Source organism: Salvia splendens, chromosome 2 (assembly GCF_004379255.2).
Source record: "Salvia splendens isolate huo1 chromosome 2, SspV2, whole genome shotgun sequence".
Taxonomy (NCBI): Eukaryota; Viridiplantae; Streptophyta; class Magnoliopsida; order Lamiales; family Lamiaceae; genus Salvia; species Salvia splendens.
The window spans coordinates 16,875,479-16,883,510 of NC_056033.1; the positions used below are offsets into that span (position 1 = coordinate 16,875,479).

The following is an 8,032-nucleotide window of genomic DNA, read 5'->3' on the forward strand; positions in this document are numbered from 1 at the left end:
ATGAAGTAATGAAACATTATAATGAAGTAACAGACTCTAATTATGAGCTACCTATTTACTGTGTTGTGTGGGTTTAGGGTATTAGGATTGAACTTGACTTCTGTGTTGTTTGCACATACAAATGAACTACATATTCTTTTCAATGAAGTAGTAAATTGATAAGATGAAGTAATAAATTATGATGATGAAGCAATATAAATGCTCTTTTTAAACAGTAGGGTTTATGACTGAAATGAAGTAATAAAACATTATACTGAAGTAACAGACTCTAAAAATGAAGTAATAACACTTAATAATGAAGTAACATAGTATTCCAAGTGAACTATCTATAAATGTGGATGATATGTTGTATATTAACTCTGTGTTTGTTATGTATAGGTAAAACTTCCTCTCCAACTAGGAAGAATGCAAGTAGTTCTGAAATCTCTACTGGAAAACTTGTTACCAAAATTAAAAAATGAAATTAAAGCATAGATGAATGAATTATTGAATTCATATGATTAAGTTAACTGTGTATTAACTAACAAACCTCATGTATAGGTAAAACTTCCTCTCAAAAGAAGATGAATGCAAGTAGTTCTGAAATCCCCACTGAAATCCCTGCTAAGAAAGGTAAAAAATGAAATTAAAGCATAGATGAATGAAGTATTGGATTCATATGATTAAGTAAGATCTTGATCATTATCTAATTTTTAATGTGTTGTATTTTTTTTATGTAGCAAAAGGTTCATCTGTACAAAATTGGATGCAGCTCAAGGGACCAAAAATTCTATTCCGGAAGGTAGAAAGTGAAGTCTAAGCTATTTTTATTTTGAAATATTGAATTTACATGGTTTAGTTAACTAGTATTTATTAAGTAATGAAATCTAATACCTATTATATGAAGTATCTATAATTGTAGCTCATGTAAATGCATATAACTGTGTACATAGCTAAAAAGTAAAGTATAACCTAGGTAAAAAGTGAAGTTAACGGGTATGTAAATTGATAGTAATGAAGTTAATGCCCTACTATGTAAACTATGAAGTAGTAAATTGATAAAATGAAGTAAAAAAACATGATAATGAAGTAACAGACTCTAATTATGAACTACCTATTTACTGTGCTGTATGGGTTTAGGGTTTTAGGATTGAACTTGACTGCTGTGTTGTTTGCACATACAATTGAACTACATATTCTTTTTAATGAAGTAGTAAATTGATAAGATGAAGTAATGTAAATAACCTGTTTTCATATAACCTAGTTACTGTGCTTAGACCTTGACCATTATCTAATTTTTGATGTGTTATATTTTTTATTTAGTCAAAAGTTCATCTAAACAGAAATTGGATGCAACTAAAGGCTCCAAAAGTTCTGTTCTAGAATGTAAAAAAGTGAAGTTCAAGTTATTTTTGTTTTGAAATATTGAATTGACATGGTGTAGTCAACTAGTATGAAATCTAATACATATTATATGAAGTATCTATAGCTCATATAAATGTGCACACAGCTAAAATGTGAAGTTAACTAGTATGTAAATATTTAGTAATGAAGTTTAATGCCCTACTATGAAAACCTATGAAGTAGTAAATTGATAAAATGAAGTAATAAAACATGATAATGAAGTAACAGACTCTAATTATGAACTACCTATTTACTGTGTTGTATGAGTTTAGGGTTTTAGGATTGAACTTGACTGCTGTGTTGTTTGCACATACAAATGAACTGCATATTCTTTTTAATGAAGTAGTAAATTGATAAGATGAAGTAATGGAAATAACATGTTTTCATATAACCTAGTTATTGTGCTTAGACCTTGACCGTTGTCTAATTTTTAATGTGTTGTATGTTTTATATAGCTAAAGGTTCGTCTCTATCGAAATTGGATGCAGCTAAAGGCCACAAAAATTCTGTTCTTGAAGGTAAAAAGTGAATTCTAAGCTATTTTTGTTCTAAAATATTGATGATGATAACAGAATGTAGTTAACTAGTATTAATTGTATTTTTTTGTTGATGATGATGATGATGTTGATGCAGCCGACAAGAAATTGGAGGCTATACAGGAAACCTTTACACCCATTAATGAACTTGAAGGTTAAATTCCAAAACTGCCATTATGGTTTGATTTAATACAACATGTCATTTCATTCATTCACTAAAATAGTCCTCTTTTTTTCAGAAATGATGAATCTGAAGCAAACATCTGGTGGTAATGATTGTAATGATGAAAGGCGGACAAAAAATAAACATGATAAGCTGCAAAATACAGTGAACAAAGGTTCATTTTAAAATAAATTTTAGTTGCAATGACCTAAATAAGTTAACTGATGAACTAAATAGTTTTACTTGCGTATGTTAGGCACAAAGAGAATGAGGGAAACAGAAAGTGCTTTACCTAGTGGGGTACAGACAGATAATGATAGGGATAAGCGAAGAAAGCAGATTGCTGAGAAAGTTGCTGAATCGGCAAATGTACAAGGGAATGATGCTAAAAAAGTACAAGGGAAAGGTAAAAAGTTCGCTCGTAATGATGCTAAAGATGATGCCTGTAGACCTTCTGTCCAGAGAGTTCTATGTCTTAAGAGAGGACCAAGGAAATTTGTTGAAGCAATTGAATCGCGTAATGATGATCAGAGAGATGCTGTAGAGGATATGGGGTTTGGCAACCTTTTGCACTTCAACTTACCTTATATTCTAGCGAAGCTCGCATTTGAGATTCTTGATCATTTTGATCAAGATACATGAGGTGTAGTATACCAACGTGGTATACTACATATTGGGCATGATGATGTGCGGACTACCTTGGGGTTGCCAAATGGTGGTTTGAGGTTAGAGGATAATGGGCGTCAAAAGACCAACAAGTTCATAAACGAGATTGCTGAATCTGTCGGTCGAATGAGGTCTAAAATGGGTGCAAAGATGCTTACAGATATGATGTTAAGTGATATCTATGAAGGGGAGAAGTTCAGGAAGATATTCCTGATTTTGGTTGATACAATCTTGATCAACCCTTCGGGGGATGGGTACTTGCACACGCAGATTGAAGAGGTCATCCACGACATTGATAATGTCAAGGAATATAACTGGTGTGGGTATGTCATTGACAGCCTACTCGATGCCCATAAGACCTGGGCTCGAAACAAGGACAAACCATTCACTGGCCCAATTTCATTTTGTAGCCATGATATGTGGATAGGATTGTGCTTCGATCGAGGCCTGTTACCCGAACATTCCCAACCATAAAGGGCTGGACAAGCACGTTAATCCATGAATGCGAGAAATTGGAGCTTGAGCCTGGGCCATTTGGAAGAGGCATTGAGGAGCCCATCTTTGACCCCAGAAGATGCTACATGTCTGAAGAACCTGCCAAGGAGAATATTGTGTCCTCCTCTGGGGCAAAGCCCAAAGATATCTCTCTGACAACCCAACGTAGAAGTACTGTTGTCAACCTTATGGGGAAGGCTGTTGACGTCCTAGGGGAGCTGATAAAGGAGCTCGAAGATGGGGCAGACGATCTAAAGAATGATGGTTGCTCTAAAGTTGCAGCCAAATGCTCAGTGAAGATGATGGGGTTACATGAGATGGAGCCAGAAGAAGAGGCGAATGATTTCCAATCAATGTCTCAAGAAATGGAAGAAGATCATCTCGACAATCCAGAGTTCATTGCTGTTGTAAAGAAGGTGATGAGGGTGGTAGAACAAAGAAAGAAATGGCAAACAGATGGGCCTTCCTTTGATCTAGGATTTGAGTTTCATGAAAGAAACATAAGTTGATGATGGGCTGCATCGTGATGTTGTGGTTGGAGTGTTGTGTTATTGGGTTGTAATTTATAAAACACATTAGTGGTTTTTGTTGTATTTGGGATGAACTAAACTTTTTGTTGTATTATATGGTTTTTGTAACCAACTGACTTTCTCCATTTTTGGTTTTTAAAATGAAGATTACTTGTTCATTGGGTTTTGTTTGTATTCATGTTTATTATATACAGGTTGATACTACACCGACAAGGGATATAGATCCTGGAAACTACATCTTTGAGGCTTTGCAGTTCATGCATGTCCAAGATTTGGACAAGGGAAGAAGCTGTACTTGCCTCTTATTCATTCTGGATGAAGTAATATTTAGTTGTATTGAAGTAAATGTCTCACTGAATGAACCATATGATTATATAACACTACTGGTAGGATATTCCACCATCAATCATCAATGTTGATGCTGGACTTAGGGGAAACTTAGAAGTTGATCTAGTGGCAGAGGTAATATGACAATAGCTAGAAGTATACCTCCTATATCATGAAGTAAATTGTCCTTGAAATGAATCATCTTTTCAATGGACGTATTGCCACTACTAGGATTTTAATACGCAGTGTGTAGTTCAACATGGAGCAAATATGAGATCGCATATAGATAATGAGCCAAAAGATGATGGAGCAAAGGTATAAATTTATTCTGGATGAAGTAATATTTAGTTGTGATGAAGTAAATATCTCACTTATTGAACAATCTGATTATATAATACTTTATTATTAATGTGATTGCTACCGAATTACTTCATTATTAATATGATACACTACATCATGGAAAAACTTATATCTATATTTTGGTGAATATAATATTAATGTGGTTGCGGAAATACCGTCAGTTATTGATGCTTACAAGGAAATAGACATGGATGTTGATTTTATGGATAGTGGTCCAGTTGGTAAGCCGGTGGGGACTGAGATCATTGTTTACAATGCTAACAAGGTAATCCTGTGCTAATTAAGAATAATATTTATTGTCAAACCCAGCATGCTATGCATAATTATTCATTCTGGATGAAGTAATCGTCAGTCTGAATGAACTATCTGGTTATGTAATACTACTGGCAGGAAAAAAATATACCGATGGCAGACGTTACTCGATCATCAAACTTCAATGTTGATGCTGGACTTAGGGGAAACTTAGAAGTTAATTTAGTGGTAGAGGTAATATGACAATAGCTAAAAGTTTGCCTCATTTATGATGAAGTAAATTTTCTTTGAAATGAATCATTTTTTGAATGGACGTATTGCCACTACCAGGATTTTAATACGCCGTGTGTAGTTCAACATGGAACAAATGTGAGATGGCATACAGATAATGGGCCAAAAGATGATAGAGTAAAGGTATAAATCTAAATTACACAAACAAAATTCTTCATCCTCCAACAACACACAACATACAACCATGTGACATGATTCCTTTTATTTTTCAATCCATGTTTACAATTGTCAACCCAGCATGCTATGCATAATTATTCATTCTGGATGAAGTAATATTTAGTTGTGATGAATTAAACATCTCACTGAATGAACTATCTGATTATATAAAACTTATATCTATATTTTGGTGAACAGAATGCTAATGTGGCTGCTGAAATACAGTCAGTTATTGATGCTTACAAGGAAATAGACATGGATGACGATTTCATGGATAGTGGTCCAGTTGGTAATCCGGTGGGGACTGAGGTCATTGTTTACAATGCTAACAAGGTAATCATGTGCAAATTAAGAATCTGATAATATATAATCTACTTCTTGTTGTTTATATACAAGTGATTTATTTATTGCAAACAATAGATCAAAACTTTGAAGGGTCGAATGGAGGTACGTACTAGAACAGAGAAAACTGTTTCTCATGCATTGCGATCTCCATTCGCTGACAGACCGGTTAAGATTACAAACAAGCTCAGTAAAGATGAGAAAGAATCATATTATTGGATTCTTGTAACACATGAAATAGAATGGTATGATTTCTAATATTGTCTCTTGTTTTCTAATATTATATCAAACCATTAACATATCCAATAATAGAATGTTAAATTCCAACATGTATTATATAATGTGCAGATTAGTACTTGTTTATGACGACGATGTTGTGAAAGTTACAAAGATGGAAATGTGTTCTTTGATACCTCGGCAATTGATTGTGGTTGGCGTTATAGATGCACGGGCTTCCTACCTCAACAACATGGAAGAATTTCGATCATCGTACTCATCAAGACTGCTATTCTTCACCACGTACCCATGTGTAAGTACAAATTATTGAAATATAATAAGATTGTATGTTATGAGGATCCTAACTACATTAATATTAATATGCATTGTACACCACTGTGACAAAGCCTCAATCCATGGATGTCAACATAATTATTGCAAACTTCTGTAACAACTTGGACATAGAGGTGAAGAAAATACCATATTTCAAATGGGAAGATGTGAACACGGTACAAGCATCATTAGTATTACTTCAAGTCTGATTTATGTCTTCATCATGTTGCCAGTTACTTCATTTTTCAGATTGTTCATAGTATTTCATTCGTATACTTTATTACTTCATTCATGTTGCTTGTTACTTCATTCAATAGGTGTTGTTCCCCATATGTGCAAATCAGCATTATTATGTTGTTTGTTTTTGCTTCAAGAGAAATGCTATTGCTGTAATAGACAATTCTGCAAACGGGGATGACAATGACCTCACAATAAATTATGGTCACATTCCAGAAACATTGGTTCGTATTCTTCTCTTATGATTGAATTTTATAGCACATACATATAAATACACACAACTATAAATGACATGTATTTGTTTTGTATATGCAGAGATCATACTTTTGTCACTTCCTCACCAAGAATGGTCTCCACGCATATTGTAAGGTCGTGTCCAACTCCAAAATGCAGAGATTGAAAATGCCATGGAGGACAGTTGATAACGTTGAAGATTGTAGAGTATTTCTAATGCGGCATATGGAAACGTACAAGGGTGAGCGAGAAGGTTGCTGGAATTGTGGCTTGAAGAAATCAAGTCCGGGTGTGCTTTAGAGCTTGAGGGCTAAATATTGTTCGGCGCTGATGTTAACCGAAAACAGTCACGAAAGATTCAACAACAAAATTGTTACAGCAGCGTATTACGAAGAGGAAAGCAAACACATTGAAATTGATGTTGAGAAAATGATTGCAGCATATTTAAAGAAGAAATGATCATTTTAGTAGATCAAATTTGTATTCGACATACATCTGTTATGAGCATTGAATAAAGTACCACGCTTTCTAATGTTGTTCATTATTAGCCTATACTACTGCATTTGGTAACAAATTTAGTTCATTTCAGAAATCTTAGTTCATTTCAATGATCTATTAACAAATGAAAAATATTTCATATAAAGTAAGATTAATAATCTACTCCTACAATATATTTTGTCTATCATCTTTAAGCTTGCAAAAAGTCTAAACAAATTCAAAATGTAAATGAAGTAAGAAACTACATGATTGAAGTACATAAGTAAGGGAATGAAGAATATAATTATCCGAATGAAGTAAATTTGGAACAGAACTACTTGAACTAAATAGAACAATCAGCCTCAACATCGGATTTTCCTCTTTAAATGTTGTTCAATATTAACCTGTAATACTGCATTGGGTACCATATTTAGTTCATTTCAGAGATCTTAGTTAATTTTTGAGATCTATTGATTATTGATAAGTGAATGACAAATGGAAAATATATCAAAGTAAGACTAAGAAAAACATTATAATAAAGAAAAATAAGCCATTATAAAAACACTTCAGTCTATTCTCTTTAAGCTTGCAAAAAGTTTTAACAAATTCAAATTCAAAATGTAAATGTAAATGAAGTAAGAAACTACAGGACTGAAGTATAGAAGTAAGAGAATGAAGAACAGATATATCCGAATGAAGTAATAAAACAACCAGCTTCAACATTGGTTTCTCATCTTTTTCTTGTTCTTCTCCTCATGTATCTTGTCACAATTTCTTGAATCATGCCGACCAACCTCGCCACATTTTCCATATTTCCGACTGGGCTTGGACATCTCTCTCATTTCCTTCTCAAGCCGGGAAAGACGTCGACCGGAACCTTTGGTTTTGACGACATCTAGCGGATGAACATCTATTTGACTAGGGACATGTGATCCATAAAACTTCTCAATCATTAGTCTCTTTTCACTAATTGACAACACATTTCCCTCACCAAGTACTTCTTTTCTCCCTTCAGCCATAATTTGTCTAAATGC

The 8,032-nt window shown here is 33.8% G+C and overlaps 1 long non-coding RNA gene across 1 annotated transcript; it reads left to right on the forward strand.

Annotated features, from left to right (window-relative positions):
• The first annotated feature begins 566 nt into the window (after positions 1 to 566).
• On the forward strand, positions 567 to 1,882 carry LOC121793076. Its single transcript, XR_006048987.1, has 3 exons — positions 567 to 612; positions 720 to 781; positions 1,839 to 1,882. It is a non-coding gene; the product is annotated as an uncharacterized LOC121793076 (long non-coding RNA).
• The last annotated feature ends 6,150 nt before the right edge of the window (positions 1,883 to 8,032 follow it).